Source organism: Photinus pyralis, unplaced genomic scaffold, assembly GCF_008802855.1.
Source record: "Photinus pyralis isolate 1611_PpyrPB1 unplaced genomic scaffold, Ppyr1.3 Ppyr1.4_LG10, whole genome shotgun sequence".
In the NCBI taxonomy this organism is placed as follows: domain Eukaryota; kingdom Metazoa; phylum Arthropoda; class Insecta; order Coleoptera; family Lampyridae; genus Photinus; species Photinus pyralis.
The window spans coordinates 2,604,020-2,622,378 of record NW_022170250.1 but is presented as its reverse complement, the minus strand read 5'-3'; the positions used below and the strand labels follow the sequence as shown (position 1 = coordinate 2,622,378).

The 18,359-nt window shown below is 35.1% G+C and overlaps 2 long non-coding RNA genes across 2 annotated transcripts; one reads left to right on the top strand and one right to left on the bottom strand.

Annotated features, from left to right (window-relative positions):
• Positions 1-13,641: 13,641 nt before the first annotated feature.
• Positions 13,642-14,889, bottom strand: LOC116161785. Its single transcript, XR_004143427.1, has 2 exons — positions 14,600-14,889; positions 13,642-14,551 (listed from the first exon to the last, which is right to left on the bottom strand). It is a non-coding gene; the product is annotated as an uncharacterized LOC116161785 (long non-coding RNA).
• A 279-nt stretch (positions 14,890-15,168) lies between these two features.
• On the top strand, positions 15,169-16,680 carry LOC116162119. Its single transcript, XR_004143493.1, has 3 exons — positions 15,169-15,368; positions 15,420-15,633; positions 15,689-16,680. It is a non-coding gene; the product is annotated as an uncharacterized LOC116162119 (long non-coding RNA).
• Positions 16,681-18,359: the final 1,679 nt, after the last annotated feature.

Here is an 18,359-nt window from a genome sequence, read left to right as displayed (position 1 = left end):
GACGGTCGATTTTAGCATACTCGGATAGGCTAAAGTAGAGCTCTATCGGTTAAAATTTTGATCACTCTCGTTCAGTGGATTTCGAGCTAGCTCCCCTACTATAACGCTACAAGTGATATATAAATCCTCCTTTTTTTCGGTTCTACGCTGAAAAATAAGGAAAGTTCGTAATTACATTCCGATACCTAGAATGAACAAATTCTGAAGAAGTTCAAAAAAGAAAAATGAGGTTGTAGATAGCCTATGTCTAAATGTAGATGTATTGTGCAGGGCCGGGCGGACAGATATACGAGGAGATTAGCGCTGTTACTTGGAATGTTGTTCTAAAAAAATGTTAAAGAAGGCCCATTTTAGTACCTAACGAAGATTCCATCTATCAAGAATGTAAAAAAACACTTTTCGTGAACAAAACACAGAATCTGAACTAAAAAGTGAAAAATAAAAGTGTTGGGATCTTAAAAATAAAATGAGAATGAAAGATCAACGAACATTTTATTTTTAATTTTTTATTCGGTATTTTGCTTTTCCGAGGGGTTTGTTAGCTTTTTAATCATGATTAAACATCAAATATAATTAAGTTTTTTTATGACAGGTCAACATTTCGTTTTTTTTATTTTTTTTTTTATTTATTTATTTATTTTTTATTTATTTATTTAGCCTTTATTTTTGAGTGGGCGGGGTTTCAGCCAAGGCTGCTCTACCAACCCAACCCACTATACATTTACAAATATCCATGCCCGATCCCGGATTCGAACCAGGGACCCTAGCACCACAGTCCAGCTTTCGTTTCTGTTTGGGGGTCACCCATTAATCACGTGATGTTTTAAGTAACTTTAAAGCTCCCCTGGCGAAAGTACATATTTTAAATATTTTCAGAATACTTTCTTTAAATACAGGCAAGTACCTATAATTTAATTTAATTCTGGAAAATTAAGGGCGTTGCAGGTTGTTTTTCACTGGCATAAAAATAATAAAGGAAACTAGTGGATGAGGATTTTGCAAGTCTTGCAAAAAACGTTCATTTAAGATATATGGATATAATTATTACTACTACAATTTTTCACTATACACATTTTTTAGACAGTTTTACCTATATTACGTAAGATATAAGGCTTTATTTAAGAAAATATTAAACATAATGGGTGTACCTTGTTTATTCAGTAATTCAGTAATGTGTATTGTTCAACAGATTAGTAATCCATAAATGAACAATTATAAAAGTAAATATAGAGGCGTATACATACATTATTATTAAATAATTATAAAAAAAAGTAAAATAAAAAAAAAGATAAATGGAATATAATTGTTACAAATTAGTAAAAAAAAGTAAACAAACAATAACAGAAAAGGGTATGTGTATATAATGGTACACGTAATGTTGCAAAGTAGAAAGCAATTCTATGAATGAAGGCAAAATAATAATTACAAAACTCTGTTAATTAAAAATAGAACTTAAAACATTCGATAAAGAATTATAATTAATGTTTATCATATAAAATATCCTACATCTCATACTACCGCTAACTTCACTAAAGAAAAAATCATACCCATCTAATCACTATTCACTATAAACTGTGACAGAAATTATAATTTTCCCAATTACAAAATATAAACATGGAAAGGGAGGATGTGGATTTATGCGTGGTTATTAAAGTCATCGTTTATGATAAATATGTTATTAAATTTTATTTTTTGTTTCAATAAATTAGCTTTATCTCGCATTCTACATTAGACAACTATACATACCCTGCCGTTAAAAAACCTTATTCCAGTCCATGGGCGCCAATTAACTTGGAATAACTAAAACACACATATTTGTATTCCGTTTATAATTATTATGTGTAGGTATAGGTTTAACTTAAAGGTAAGCTGTTCTACTCTAAATACCTAAATACTAAATAGTTTTTGCACCAGAAGAATTCCTGAAAGACAGAAGCGAATTTAACAATTTACCGCCCATAGCTAAAATGCTGCGCTGTTTTAAAGAAATATTTCATTTGCAGATATTCCGAAAAATTATTTTTTTACACTGCGTAATGAAATGCTTAATTCATAATACACAACGCAAATCCTCCCCACACAATGTTTTTTGAAAACCTTCGATATGTGTATTTCTGCACTACACAGAATCGGTTCTCGAAACACATGGAAACTAATAGCGCACTTTTTCTTTAAGAAAAATGCGATAACATATTGTTTAAAGCTGCATAATTTGGGTCGAATTGTCCCAGAGCTTTTGATTTACGTTGTAAACCCTCTCAATTTTTGTAATGGCTATTACATGGAGAAATATTGAACCGGACCCTGAATTAGTAAACTAAATTTTCACTTCACTAAATTCGTTAGACGAACGACATCAATCGAATGTGGGCTAATCATTATAATGCAATTACACTGCAATTCACGGCAATTCGTCAGTCGCTTTTCAGATAAAGCGTTCATTAAAAAAAATTAAATTGACTATCGCTGTACCTCACTCTTCCGTTTTGATTATTTTTTTTTGTTATATGTACGTAATGCAAAAGTGAATTCAATTATAATTTTCAATTTACTGACTAGTTAAGTAGGCAAAACGTATTTTCCAACTCAGTCGCATTACAAAATTAATTGGATCATTTACTTTATTAATTCACTACCTTTAGTGGAGCTTTCAGAATTGTGAATTCTACGAAAATTGGATAATTACGAACTCGTTTTAGACTATAGATTTCATTAGTAGTGGAGTCGTTTCCCTGGATATACAATGGAGTGGACTATCTGATCGTTTTTATGGCGAAAATATTAATAATGTAAGCATTGAGAATAATCCTCCTTCCAGTTTGCTGGTTTCAGGTGCATTGGAGATGAGCTACTAACTGAATATATTCGTGTATATTGCTGTTACAGCAACGCAGCGCATAACGAGGTGACCACTAATTAACCAAATTTTAGTAAGTGCATAATAATTAGCACTACCTCAATTTCTTATTAATTTAAACGTGCACTTCTCCAGATTTGTTTCTCGAATCCGAACGTGAAATTTGCATATAAATCCATTAAATATATGCAAATTACTATTTAAAAAATGTCCGCTTATTTTAATCCCTTGAGATGAAATCGCAAAGCGAGTCGCCCAACGAGAAGTGATCGTAGTAATTGAAAAACACGTGATTGGAAAATGGTTTCTAACGACGTCATCATCAAAGCTTTAAATTCAGGTAGCCATCCTGTACTTGGTGGAACTATTGGTTAGCAGCACCCCAGTACATTATTATATGGGTCCGTTAAGTTGGAGTGTCGATTTGAAAGGAATTAAGTTCCAAGTATCTCATAATTTTGTGCTAATTTGTGCTGCTAATTTAAAATTTTGTGCTCATCAGGTTAATGAGTAATTCAACTTTTTCTGATGACACTCCAACTTTAAGCTCTAGTATTCTGGAAGTGGTTTTATATTACTTTAAATCGTTTGATTATTAACGAAATGACTATTTTTATGTAGCCGTAAAGAGGAAAAAAACCACTTTTCCGACGATACCAAACAGGATCCATTTTTTCAATTATTTTGATTTCAAAATAAAATATATTTCATAGTTTTGACTAACCCTGTATATAATATTTTGAGTTTTGTAAGTGTAATGGTTATTTAAATCTTAGAGACACCATTGAAAATCGATTAGTAATAATTATTTGAAAAATAATAATTTCCTTTGCGCGTTTTAGTGTTCCTGAAGTCGCCCAATTTACAAAAACTGCTGACAAAAGGAAATAAAAAACATTTTTTTAAGAATTTCGTCTGAAAACCATTTTTGTGGCTTTTGGCCACAATTCACTCGAAATATGTGATACAATTCTAGAAAATTAGATCTTAGATTTTGAGGGGCCTGTTACTGCACTAATACCAGATTAGTTATATTAGTTATGGTATATTAGTTATTATATACTTATAATTGGAAGCCCATATCATTCTAGTTTAAGACACTGGAATAATTGTAACGATATCGTTCCGTTATTGCCAATGTCGTCCGTACGAATCGGTGTATAACAGCATGAACGTGACGTTAACTCCAGAGAAAGTACTTTATGCACAAATAACTAAATGTCTATACAACAGCAATGTAATTTACTTAATTCAAAATGTAAACAAGATAGTATGAACAAATTCTTCGGAGTGATATAAATAACGTAATTAAGAATCGTAATCAGTAACGACAAAAGAAAATTAGGTAAGATCAGAAATATCGAAATACCCCAAAGAAATATGCGGATAGCCAAGACACTATAGTAATAAGTCAAGGAAAATGTAACGGCGTATCGAGAAAAATTTTCAGGGTTCAAATATGATGGCCAGATCGTCTCTGAAGGTAAGAAGTACAGGGAACGTGTATGCAGAAAAGAAAAGAAGATCACGACCTCTAGTGGCGAACCAAAGAACTAAGGAAATAACAAATCGACTATAGAAATAACCGACATCTAAACTAAACGGGTTTACAAAGGAAATACCTAGATAGAGCGAGAATACTAAATTTAAAATAGAGCGTCGAGTGCGAAATATAAAGAGGGGCAACTCGATTAGTATAGATGAAGCTTATTCCGAGATGCTTCAGTAGATCGGCGATTTGGTAAAGCGCAGTCGATTACCGCAGTTGTAGTAGAAATCGTGTTGTTGAGCGAGTCTAAGATACTTACACACCTCCCACTGTGGACTGTGGGGTGCGAGAAGCTTCGGTAAGTGAGATGGGGAATATGTATCGCAATTTTACATTACAGTTACGTCTCTTTACTATTTCTCACTCAACGATCAACGAGTAAAATTCGAAGTTACTTAAATGGAATATAAATTTGAAATATCAATTGGTAAGAAAAGAACGTTACATACTCATTTCCTTGTTTTACTCCTGGTTGCCTTATTACCGATTTGCAATTGACTTGTGCGCTTGAAATAGAGTCATTTAGGATAAATAGATGTTATGTCTGTAGCCAAGGACGTATATCATTTTTATATGTGGCATCTGTGGCGAGCTCTGTAGTTAAAATTTCAAAGAAATATCTCCATAAATAAAGTTAACATTGCTCAGTTTGCGCATGCGCACATTTCATTTTTGACACTACAGTTAAAAGCTGGTGGCACATCCCAAAAAATATGAAATTCTACCCTGACAAATTAGCACAAAATGAGACCAAATTAATGCAATAAACAATTTTGAAAATACCACTGTTGACACTACAGCGCGAAGTTGTAAAGTGAGTGTCATCAGAAAAAGTTGAATTACTCATTAACCTGATGAGCACAAAATTTTTAATTAGCAGCACAAATTAGCACAAAATTATGAGATACTTGGAACTTAATTCCTTTCAAGCAGAGCTGGGCAGTATTCGATTTTGTAAATACTTTTTAGTATTCAAATCCTTTAAACTAAAGTATTCAAATACTTTGTAATTAAACACTTTTATGGAAGCAGTATTTGTATTTGTAACTCAAATACTTTCACAAATATTTAGTATTCGAATACTTCGGAAAGTATTTAGATACTTCGTAAAGTATTCGAATACTTCGCAAGGTATTTGAATACTTTGAGAAGTATTCGAATACTTCGCATATTATTTGAATACTCAACCTTCCTGTTTTTACCAAAAATCGACTATTCCAAAATTTCTCGGGAAAACACTTTTTCTTATTAACTTTGGTGCGTAGAATCCAAAACAATTCGCACTTTTTCGATTAGACTTCTCAATCAAAAGTTATGGACTAGAAACCAATTTCGAAATTCAAAGGGATGTAACTTTTGATCTAGTAGCCCAATCTTGGAACTGTTTGCAAATATGGATTCTACAGGCCACAATCTATAAGAAAATTTTTTTTCCGGATCGATCTGAGACAATGTTTTCTTCGGGTCTCAAAAAAAGGCAGTGTATAACCTTCCTTTTTTACCAAAAATCGACTGCACCAAAATTTCTCGGGAAAACACTTTTTGTTATTAATTTGGGTGCGTAGAATCCAAAATTATTCGTAGTTTTTCGATCAGACTTCTCAATCAAAAGTTCTAGACTAGAAACCAATTTCGAAAGAAAATTCAAAGGGCTGCAACTTTTGAACTAGTATCCCAATCTTGGAACTGTTTGAAATTATGGATTCTACGGTCCAAATTCTATAAGAAAATGTTTTTTCCCGGTCGATTTCAGACAATTTTTTCCGGCCTCAAAAAACGCAGTAGGTACTTTGTTATTCAAATATTTATTAGAAATGTTTAGGGAAAGTTTCCATTGTCACAAAATCAAATATAAAAATCCGATACGTAACTTAAAAACAATAGGGACGTTTCTTATATCCTTAAGACCATGTGTACCAATTTTCAAAGCGGTCGCACGTTTCTAATCAAGTTATCGTGCACACGGACAAACGGATGGTCAAAAATGGATCTGTTTCAAAATCGCTAGGATTAATTTCAGAAAGGCGTATAATGTATCATGTGCATGACGAACGATCGTTTTGAAAACTGGTACACGTATTCTTAAGGATATAACTGGTATAAGAAAGGTCCTGGTAGGTACCTCCTATATAATAATAATAATACGCTTTTACTCCCCTTAAATTTGTATATATAGAAATTTAAAAAAAGCTAACCCCATACAAAGTATAATTGATTGTTTAAGTAGTATTAAGCCTTTTATCTAGTATACTATTTTAAATTTTTAACGTATTTGAGTGACAAGTATTTGAATACTCTTTACTGGATTTGAATACTTTTCAAAGTAAGTTAATAAAATATTTTTCAAAGTATTAGAATACTTTTGATAGTTTTCGAATACCTTTGAAAGTATTCGAATACATTCTAAAGTATTTGAATACTTATTTTTTAAAGTATTTGAATACTTTTCTATGTATCTGTATCTAGTATTCGCTTGTGCTGGACGTAAAAGTATTTAGTATTCAAATACTTTGATTTGTGTAAAGTATTTACTATTTAGTATTCAAATACTTTTTGAAAGTATTCTGCCCAGCTCTGCTTTCAAGTCGACACTCCAACTTCACGGACCCAGATCTTACATGAAAGTGCTTTCTCAAAGCATGGTTCCTTACATTACCTTCTTTCGTTCTGTATATTTAGTCCTCGATTTAATCATACAACGTAAAACACGCTCTCAAGATCTAACTACCGCATCAGGCAATTGTAACACATGTCCGAAGTTCGGTATTATTGTTATTGGATGTAAACTTAATTGGGCTTAATCGTATTTCACGAAAAAATAACCTTAATTACACATCCTTTAGTAATGAAACTTTCAATATAGGCGAAAGGTATTAGTTTAATCACCCCGGCTGTTTCACCTGCATACAGTATGGCGAAGCTATACTCAAAAGATCATAAGTAGAATGTGTGACCTGCATGACGTACGCTATTGGGAGCTATTTTTCATGTGTACTTACTAGAGAACGACAAGAATTCCAATGACGCTTTTCAGTTTCCTAATACGCGCTAGTAATCTCTGAATCTCAGGAGAGCTTTTGATTTTCGCCCACGCATTTTTCACCTGCATTTCTTACCTTTTCGAAAGTTGCTATTAAAACGATTAGAATAATTTTGAATGCGAACTGATTTAGTTTACAGTTGCTGATGTATCTGTGCGAATGGGGAAATCTTTAATGCCTACAAGAATAAAGTAACTTGTACCGGCAATCGCATTTATCGGTACTAAAGCATAATTGGCTCATTTCCTATGAAAACGTGTACTAGTCTACTACTATTTTATTGATACATATTTTGTTAGTAAATTACACTTTCCCACTAAGTACAATCAAAGAGTATACGTTATATACCCTTTGGTACAATGTAACTGTACTATTGCATACGCATTTGGTTGTTAGTGCGGTTACCGCAATTTTCTCTTTATATATGTTAGAACTAGCGTATAAACGTATATCTTTCAAATGGTTTCTCAATGTGAGCGATTTATAAAAATTTCGACTGAGAAACGCCAGAAGACATTGCCTCAGTGCATGGGAACTAACTGTTATGTGCTTCCTGGCTTGATTGTCATTTTTGAACTAAAGCCTCAATGCGTGGACTTTTCAATTTACGTACACGTATATGCATTTTTGGTCCATTATACACTACATTAAAATAAAACGAAAAGAAAGCTCCTAATGGTTCGAAGCACTTTAATAATTAAAGCCATATATACGTAATCGATGACCTAACTTTAAAACTTTCTCCTTTTAATGCAAACAAATGGCTTTGCTATGTCCCTCTGAAATAAGAAACCTAATGAACAGTTAGTTATAAATCCAAGCGAGATAGCATCTTTACAACTTTAGTCTTAAGGAGATATTACAAAAACTTATGAAATGAAATTGAACGTATCGCGTTACCTACTTTATAGGGAAACCTTTACGATGACTTGATAGTGCATTTCTGGAGTTTAATGAACAGTCCTTGAAAACTTTGCGGTTGTATAAAAAGATGCCGCACTGAATGTTGTTCATCTGGTGCAAATGCAGTGATCAATAGACACGGTTGTAAAAGAGTTTGCTATATAAGCGGTTCGAGTTGCGCTTCAGTCATTTCCAACGTCGGTGCGTTTTTGTTATGTTATATATTGTGAGTGATAATTGTGATAAATATTGTAATTATTGTTATAACTTGATCGATTCTAAGACTGCTGTAAATTTATTATTAATTAATTGTAAACTGAATAAACGACGTCATTCCCAAAAACTCATAGCTATGCGAGCTATGTTTTTCTTTACTAGAAGCATCTACGGTTAAAATTTCAAAGAAATGTCTCTATAAATCAGAGAGTTGACATTGTGCAATATGCGCATGCGCACATCTGATTTTACAATATGCGATATGTTTGCCTGTTTGTGGGGAAAGTGGCCAAAATAGCACTTTCTAACATGATGAGTTGGAAAAGGCTCTACAAAGACTCGTTCTGTAGAAAATACCAATTTTTCAAAAACAAAGATGGAAACAGTGCAAAATAAATAATAATAAAGTGTATCTTCTAAAAGAGCACTAATGAAGTATTAAAATACTAAGTACGCAGCGGTACTGATTAAGGGGTAATGAGTTAAAGATCACCAAACTTAAAACTTTTTGTCGCTTTTTGCATTCCGCAGACAAATTTTTCCCAAAGGTCCTGGCGGTGAATTTTCCGTATATTCTGGGGAATTTATTCAAAAATACATAAACTGTTCGAATTTTTATGAGCCATGCATAACAGTAATTTTTTAGGGTCAATTATGTTCGAAAGCGGCCGCATTGAATTTTCTTGAGCCCGATACTTTGGCGGTAAATATTCCGACAGCGAAAACGTATTTTGGTAAAGCGGCGAATTTCCAGAGATCGATTTTTTTTTGGGTGAGCGTCCTAGGGGTGCATTTTCCGAGGCAGAGGAGTGAATTATTTAAAAAATGCATAAATGTCAGCACTTTATCCAAGCGCGGAACTTTTTTGAGTCAAAAGCAAATGTGTTTGAGGGTCAACTTTCTGCAAGAGCGAGTTCGCGTGATAACCTCCAATTAATTTTCTTGAGGGTGATACCTCGAGAGTAAATCTTCCAAAAAGAAAGGTCCCACAGACAAACAGGAGACAAATTTTCTGAATAGAATTTCAGAGTGAGTTTTCAGGAGAGGGCAAGTGATGTGAATCAATTCAAAAATGCATAGATGGCAGCAACAACATCCAAGTGTGGAATATTTTAAAGTATAATTTTCTTGGGGGGGCGAATGCTTCGGCGGCAAATTTTCCGAATTCTTCGAAAACGAAGACCAAATTTTTAGTAGGCAAATTCTCCTAATTCGAACTTTCGAAGCGAATTCTGGGGGTGAGTTTTCCGGATCGGAGAAGCGATGTGGATTAATTCAAAAATACATATATGGCAATAACTGCATCGTGTTAACCTATTAATTAATTTTCTTGAGGACGAAACTTCGGCGGAAAATTTATCGGGGGAGGAATTTTCCGGAAGCGGTCAGTTCTCTCGGAGTTGTGTTTCCGGAGCAAATTCACCGCACACGGAAAGAATACAACGAATTCTGCAGTAACGGTCATATTTTACACTATACCAGAGACGTTTGTAATTACAAGTTTTTCGTAACGACCCTAAAAAATTTGCTTGCAAAATCCCACTTATCAATCGGGAGTCGGGAATTTATTTTACCGTTTATTAATTTTTAGACAGCAAATGTTACAAATGAAAGAAATAAATCACGGTCTTTCTAAATATCTTCGTGGCGTACATCGATATTTTGCCCTGGCGGAAAAGTGTAGGGTGTAAAATGATAATTAAGGAAAAGCGTGCATTAGTGTTGAGGGTGTTTCATCCCCGGCGCGATAGGTAAGTCATATTTAAAATAGTGATTGTATTAAAATTAAATTTTATTTGGTCAAAATGTGGAAAGCGTAACGTGTCCTGGTGAGGCGTAGATCGCGCAGGCGCTCTCCCTTATCAGCTTCCCTCAAAGGGTGTCTCTAGTAGGAGATGTCAGTCGATGTTCCGACGCCCGCGGTGCTAAAATCGACGCCGACGTCGCGACGAGTAAAGTTCGCGTACGACCCTGCGTATAAACCACGATCTCTTCCGGTAAAAGGTTTTACAGGAAATTACTTAAATGGCACTTCACGAATGTGGCTAAGTGCACTTCGGGACTAATTAACGAGACGCGCGAGTGCGTAACGGACCTGACACTGTGTGCGTTTAAAAAGCACAGCGTGGTTATAGGTAACTTAGTGAAGCCATAGCATCAGACATTATATACGAACTTCCCCCTTTGCTTTTTCATTAAGGAATTAGAAAGGGTGAGTAGTTTCCCGGTTGTGCGATAAGCTTCCCAAATTTTTGGAAAGTATATCATGTACTCGGTATCGCGAGAAAATTGAACAATAAGATATTTATCGTTTTACTTTTCGATTTACTTCTCTTTACAAATTTTGACTTGTGAAAAGATATATGTGATTTAAAAGAGTAGCAAAAGAATATCGATACCAATCTACTTTGGTCTAGTTTGACAGAATGTAGGTGTGTGAAAATTAGAAAAGTTGCCTTTTAGGAGGATTGAGAATATTTGATCGAGCAAAACTTTTTTAAACAGCGAATTAATTATCCAAAACTTTACCCTCACAAACTTATTCAATAGTATGAACTTATGCAAAGACAGAGATGTGAAAATACCAATATCTAGGTAGATATTTGAAACAGAGTTGTGAAACTCGGTTTTCTGCCGAAATACATTGCTACAAACTAATTGTGTCATTAAGTAGGAATACTACGCGTGCTTTAGTTAAACTGAAAACTGATTAATGCAATATGGCGTTTGTTATTTCAAATTCAGCGCCCTAACTAACGCGAGTAGGCCCGCATACACTTTAATATATTCCACGGAAAATACCATCTTATGATTCTAGACAGGCTTATGTATAATGATTATTCTTGAACGTTTTTCCGGCTTTTTAACTTTAGTTTACATAAACATCATGTCTCGTTTCCTACCATTAACTTTTTTGGGTAAAAACCATTCACCTCACAGCGCCCTAAAAGAAGATTATTTGACAGTTTTACCCACAAATGACGATTTGTCGGTTACTGTTGCTTTGTAATGTGATACAATGATTTACTAGGTAGAAATAGTACTTTCTCAACTTGAAACTACCTGCATTTCTATTATTTATGAAAGTAATATAGACTAGTCTACCAAAGGGTCCGTGTTAAATCGCAAACGATTTGTCACTATTCCTATAAAGGGGATTGCGATTGAAGGCGTTTGAAGAGGAAACGTTTGCGGTGGAAAAAAATGTGTATTTTATGTTTTTAGATTAAGTACGCCGTACTGGGAAGAACTTGTCACAGTGGGATTAAATGGAAATGTGGCAAGATCTTTTCGGCAGGAATCTCAATATTACTATTATTCAGTCATAACCAGTTCAGTTTGTAGAAAATTTTTTGACGTGACAATTAAACAGTTGGGAGCGAATTATCCGGAAGCGAAACGTCCAGAGTGCGGAATGCCCCGGGAGTGAAACGTCCGTGTGCGAATTGATCGTGAGCCAATTGTCCACACGTGATTACAAGTAGCAGTATAAAAAATTGTAATAATCAGTCCCATACGAATTATTCCTTCACTTCATGAACCTGCAAGATATTATGCATTTCTACTCTTGTACCGTTAGGGATGTAAATCTGGCAGTGATAATATTTATTGTAAGCGTTTACATGCTATTTATACCACAGATTTATGTTCCTTAACCTATGTCATTTATGTATACTGTATTATTTTTAACTAGAGTTAAGTTAGATGTGTTCTTTGCAAATATTTTTAAAACAACGCTACATATGATTTTACACTTATTGTCCTTTGGACACATGTAGCACCTACCCTATTTAGCTTGCTTTGGTGGTGGGGTGGCGGTTGTGGAATTCCTTTTGTTCAATTAACAATACGTCCTGACAATGTTGTTCGGAAAATTTTTATGAAGTAGTTTATATGTGGACCGGCCAACTGCCAACCAAGATTATCCAAAAATGTTGACCGGATAACTGTTTCTGACTTTTTGGCGATCTATTCTCATCAATATCCTTGGAGGAGTGGAATTTAGATATCTTGATTGTTGTAGCGTTCTCACAATAGTTAATCCAAAATTATTTAACATTTACTCATGAGGTAGTGGTATTGATGTAAATAGGGAATGCAATCCCGCAGCAAAATCTCAATCCCGGTGTTTGCGGGATTGTTAGATGTTAATCCCGCGGGATCCCGGTATTTGCGGGATCTCGCAAAACTTTAAATAAATTGGCAAATAAGCAATTCTGTATTAAAATAAATCGCTAATAATCACAATATTTAACAAAAAAGTACCTTCGGCCTAACTTAGAACTCAAAAAAACCTTACCTGTAAAGCACAAAAAGTCTTCTAAGGTGCCTCAAAAATCATAGTACATTTTTAACGAAAAAAGTTTAACAATTATTTAAAAAATAATTCGCCGTTATCAGTTTCATTAACAAAGTAAACAGAGTCGTCCCCTTGGTCTACAAATTCCTCAGTCCCGCAAATCCCGTGGGATCCCGCTCCATTTATGTGCGGGATTAGTCTCGCAAAAATGCTGCGGGATCCCGGCATTTCGGGATCCCGCAATCCCGGTATTGCATTCCCTGTCTTAGATTATACAAGCATTAGTTAATTACGTAGTTGTGGACCTGGATCTCCGACATCGAGCTATCCAGAACAGCTCCCTGTGTTCCTGAAAGTAGCCAACCCAACATACACCGGTTGTCTTGAAGAACAGGAGGTTGTGTAGAAAGGATGTTTTAGAGGTCCTTAGGTTACAAAGATGCTAAGGGTAGCCTGTAACCGTTAGGGTTGTGGTACTTGACGGGTTTGGATGTATACTCGAAAAGGGCATTTACTTCGGAACCCCAGTAATTGCTCGTCTATTAAGCATATGGAGTGTAGCTATCTGTGCAATTCATTATGTATGAACATACTTCATATCTTACGAATTGGAGCAAATTTGTTGGAACGGTTTCTTGTAGATTTGTCATCAAATCTTAAGCATTTGAAACGGGATTCCCCGAAAATGGCTCGGCAGATTCTTGGATCTTCTCTAGAACATATTTTAGAAATTGATAGGTGTGCATCTTTTCTAGCCCCTGATATATAATAATAGTCCAAAGAAAGCTTTTATTTTAATGTAATCCGACTTGGACATATATCTTGGAGACTGTGTAGTTCAGTCCCACGGTTGCGAAAGGGCGTGTCCAGATTTTTTGCTCGAACCAATGCCAATGTGATTTGGTTCCAGCCATGACGGGTTCTGGCATGTGAATCCTTTACGATTAGTGTGGCCAAATAACTTTTTAGAGGAATAATTATCAAGGAGTGTTTCTCTTGTGTCGACATGGAGACTGTATTCGTTAATCTACCCTTTACTCTTAATTGTCCCATTGCAATTTGCATCAAGGAATGGATTGAGTGGCATGAGGTTATTTTTGCGAAGCAACTCTTCCCCATCTTGCAACATGTTGGATCTCCATTGGATAATGTTGTCTTTGAACGTTCCATACGGTAGTTGTATTAGCTGCCTGTAGTTCTCGCGTTCCTAGAACCCCATTTGGGCATCGACAAATCTTCGTCAGTATGCAATCACCCTTATCATTTTGTTAAGGGAGGAAAACCTGGTCGTGATGGACTCCTGTCTCTGTATATTGAGTGCGGTTACCTTTCCTAGTTGTATTTGGGATTTTTGGCGGTCGCTTTAAATCTGTTCTAAATGAACAAGTCTAATTTTCAAATACCTTTAGAGCTGATGTGATAGGAATCCTGTTCCTAAAGTTGCCATAAAAATTGTTTAATACACTTTTATATAAATGAGGGCTGTGAAAGATCGAAAGCAACAAAAAATAACATAAAGCTTCAACATAGTATAAGTCCATCCATATCGCTGTAGAAGGAAAAAATAGATACTTCTCTTTTACAAGTCTACTAAAATATGAATGTGAGATGAGCACCTGAAAATGAAAAACGTAATTACCTACAATCGGGTTTCCTTTATTATTACAAATCTCCTATGTTCAATTCTGAAATATACAAGTCAAATATCCCTTAAGATATGCAACCAATCTTACCGACTTTCCTCTTTTATTTATTTTTTTAGGTCAATATCAGGATTCAACTTTCATTTGTATCTTCAGAGTTAAAATTTACGCACTGTACCATGCGGTTTATTAAATGATAGTGCAATACGAAATTATTCCCCATGATGTAGTGCCTGGAGGCAATTTATTTATTCTTTATGCAGTGCGTTTGACCGTCTACACAGTGAAATTGGTGATAAAAATGCCATAACATTCCTAAGATTATCTTATTTCCGAAGAACAGGATCAGCTTACACGAATTAGGTGTAAATTAAAGTGTAACAGGGTACCACTGACTGACTGTGAAAAAAATTCTTTCCCCGGTACAAGTTACGCTAAAAAATGTGTTTTTATTGCTCGTTAAAGTTGACATTAATTAGTAATGTTGCAGTTGCAAATAAACCACAAAATTTAATCGCGTACGCAGTTTCGTAATAGCACTCCCTAATGATTCTCGTAATTGGATTATCCGGTGTTTGTAGTTCCTATGAATTAATTAACATACAGGTTTTTTGTTGATTTTGTGGAAAACCGAGCCAACTATACTATGGTTAGAATATTAAATTTCAACAATATCTCTCGTTTCGAATGGATATGAATTTATACCGTATACGATAAAGCGTTACACTGTTTTTTTAGAACTGCATTCGCTGTAAAAAAACCTAGTGCGGTAATACCAAACAACCAAAGTAAAAAAGTTTCCACACGCAGTGGAATGAAATTGGTTTCATATATAGGTAGTGCAAGTTGAAAGTTAAGGGTAATACTCCTTAGCAGTAATTTAAATAAACGGTTATTGATTTTGTTGCAGTGAAGGGTGATTACAGTAGAAAGAAAAAACGAAGGAATCTTGTTTATAGTCGTCTCCGTAGATATTCAGAATAAAGAAAGTAAAATAAACAACGCCACAGTTTACTGGCGGACTCAAGACTAGATGAAAATGAACATGGTAACTAACAAAACTTCCCCTAAAACTATAAGAGTAAGATACTGATGTTACTGCTAAACAACAAAATCTTCCTGAAGTAAGCAAATCGTTAAATTGTTCTATACCTAGTAGTGCCAATTGTATTCCAATAGGTGGCGATAGCGTTTCTAAACAAAGCTCCGCCTTCAGAAAGCTTTTCTTGTAATCTCTCAATAATCTCTTATGGAAATTATAGAGTTTATTATTTTCGATCGGATATAGTATTTGTATATTGTTGAGTACGTTTTAAAAATAAAAAGGGATTAATAGGTAATAATTCGAACCGTTTATATGCAAAAATTTGATTATACGGTTTAATTGTGAACAATTTCGTATTCAACCATCTGCAAGGATAAACTTTGATTACAATTAATCTGCTGTAAGTATTAAATTTGTTATGATCAAAGCTTAAAAGTTTTAAACATTTTATTAATTCCCATGAACATAAGACAAAAAAGTTTTTCTATCCGCTATAAACAAAGGAAAACCCAGAAAAAAATTTCCACGGACATGATATGCGAGACATGCTCTTAATTTGATCGACCCTCTGCTGACTTTTATAATACTTCAGAACAGCACGATTTGCGTGTTTGTGTCATTCCACAAATTCTCGAAAAACTCATATTGTAAAATAACATACCGGGACTTGTGGCACAATATGAAGGGATCGTCTACAGTTTCTAAGATATAAAGCCGCGGTAATCTTTTAAATGCGTATAAGTTCCGAAACCCACAAGAACATATTGTTATACGTCTTGCTATTACATTGATTGATTCACGAATGGTTTCTATTTCAGCCACCAGCATCATACAGGCTGACAAAACGAAACTCAGTTTTCTAAAAAAAATATCCAACAAAGGCAAATTAAATTCAAAGTTAATGTTCACTTACTGCTTAAGGGCATGTCGCAAATCAAATTCAACTAAAGCAAACCCATCAAAAACAAGAAAGTACATGCTTGCAGCAATCTGTGCTACTGATCGATTTGTTTTCAACTGTCAATATGTTGTTCGTTTTTTTAATACCGCCATACCACAAGTAGTGTACCTAATAATTTGTTGGCTGTTATAGGTTGCAGGTTAGCCGATTGAAGAAAAAAAAGTATACGAGAGATTTTTTAAAAAATAAGGAAGTTTGTTTGCACTGTAATAAATTATTTGTGTAATTAAGTAATTAAATAAGTAATACAAACTAGTCCATCGAATACGGAAACACATGAATGATCTTACTAACTCAGGTACCCGTTATGCCCGGAGATCAGCCATTATGTGCAATCATGAAGAAGCTTCAGTCATAAGTCGGTTAATGGAATGGTAATCATGCTTGGAAGGATTTCAAACGGAAAAGCATTGCGCTAAAGCAATCGGAGGTTTATAATTTTAATATCAATCGATGCGACGCGCGACACTCTCAGGTCCTTCGACGGCACGTCACTGGATAAATGAGTTCATATTATAAAATAAAAAAGGCTTTCGCCCTAAGGGGGAGTAACTTTAGCGCATTTTCCATGCATTGATTAGTACTTTCCAAAAGTCCACTATGTCTTTCTTTACTAGAAGCATCGATGGTTAAAATTTCAAAAAAGTATATCCGTACATAAGGACGTTGGAATTGCGCCGTGAGCTGACAGTGCGACTGTGATTGTCAAAAACCGCCTCCTTCTTTTAGCTAAGTTTTCCCGCCTTCTTGAAAATCGCCCATTTCACTGCCCCACCTTGTATTTTAAATATAATGTAAAGCCAAGATTTTAAGGGAAGTAAAATCCCCCGATGTTGTGGTACAGGTTATAATGAAATTGTAAAATGCAAAATGCAAAAAAATAAGAAAGTGAATACATTTCCTGAAAGGATTTTGGTAGCTCTTTTTTCCTTCCTTGTAATTAATGAAGTCCCTAGAGCTACTTTCGGGTGATTATGAGGGAGCAACTCTGCATTAAATTTGAATTAGGTTATCTTTGTCACTAACGTCTTAATTAAACTTCACCATCCCTCATTGCTGTGTTTTACTTGCGTTGGTAATCGTGTCACCGACTTTTATTGACAGAATTGTTACGGTATTTAAATAGTAATTGCCCCAGATGTGAAAAAAATGAGAGTCATCCTACGCTATCGGTGTTGTAGGCCTACGGTATGGGTGAACAATAGGACCTGGGGCACCTACGCTATGGAGAACAGTTGGTGTTGGGAGTCCTACGCTATGCATGGACAGTAGGACCAGGGAGAGCCTTCTTCGCTATAAGGAACAGAAGTCGACTGAATTTTTATGGTCATTGTGTTTCATTCCTCCGACATCCTTGACTACAGGGACGTCGGAGGTGGGCTGCTCAGGCTTCTTTTAAGCTTAAATAACAATTGGTTGATCGGGATTAATTAAAGCAGACAAGTGCACCCTTTTTCGCGCTTATTGTTTTTTTAGCGCCCCCTTTTGAACGGATGCCCAGAGCACGTGCTGTGCATGCCCCACCCTAGCTAAGCCTCTGTACAGGACGCATGCGCTATAATAACGAAAATCAGCGAACGTTTGCTTTGCACCAACATAACCCCAAAGTTTTACAGTGACCTTTATTATTATCCTTTATTAGATCCTTCTAAATACGTACATGTGGTTATTAATATTCCCTTAAAAATCACCTCCCGAAATGTGGCGAGTTCGCTTCGTGCAATGTTTGTAACCACGCCGAGATGTTAGCTCGCTTAGAAAGGCATCAATGTATTTCTATCTTTAATTCTTGGTCTGAGGTTATTACAACCTATAGAGCCGCTCTTTGGCTCAAGTTATGGGTA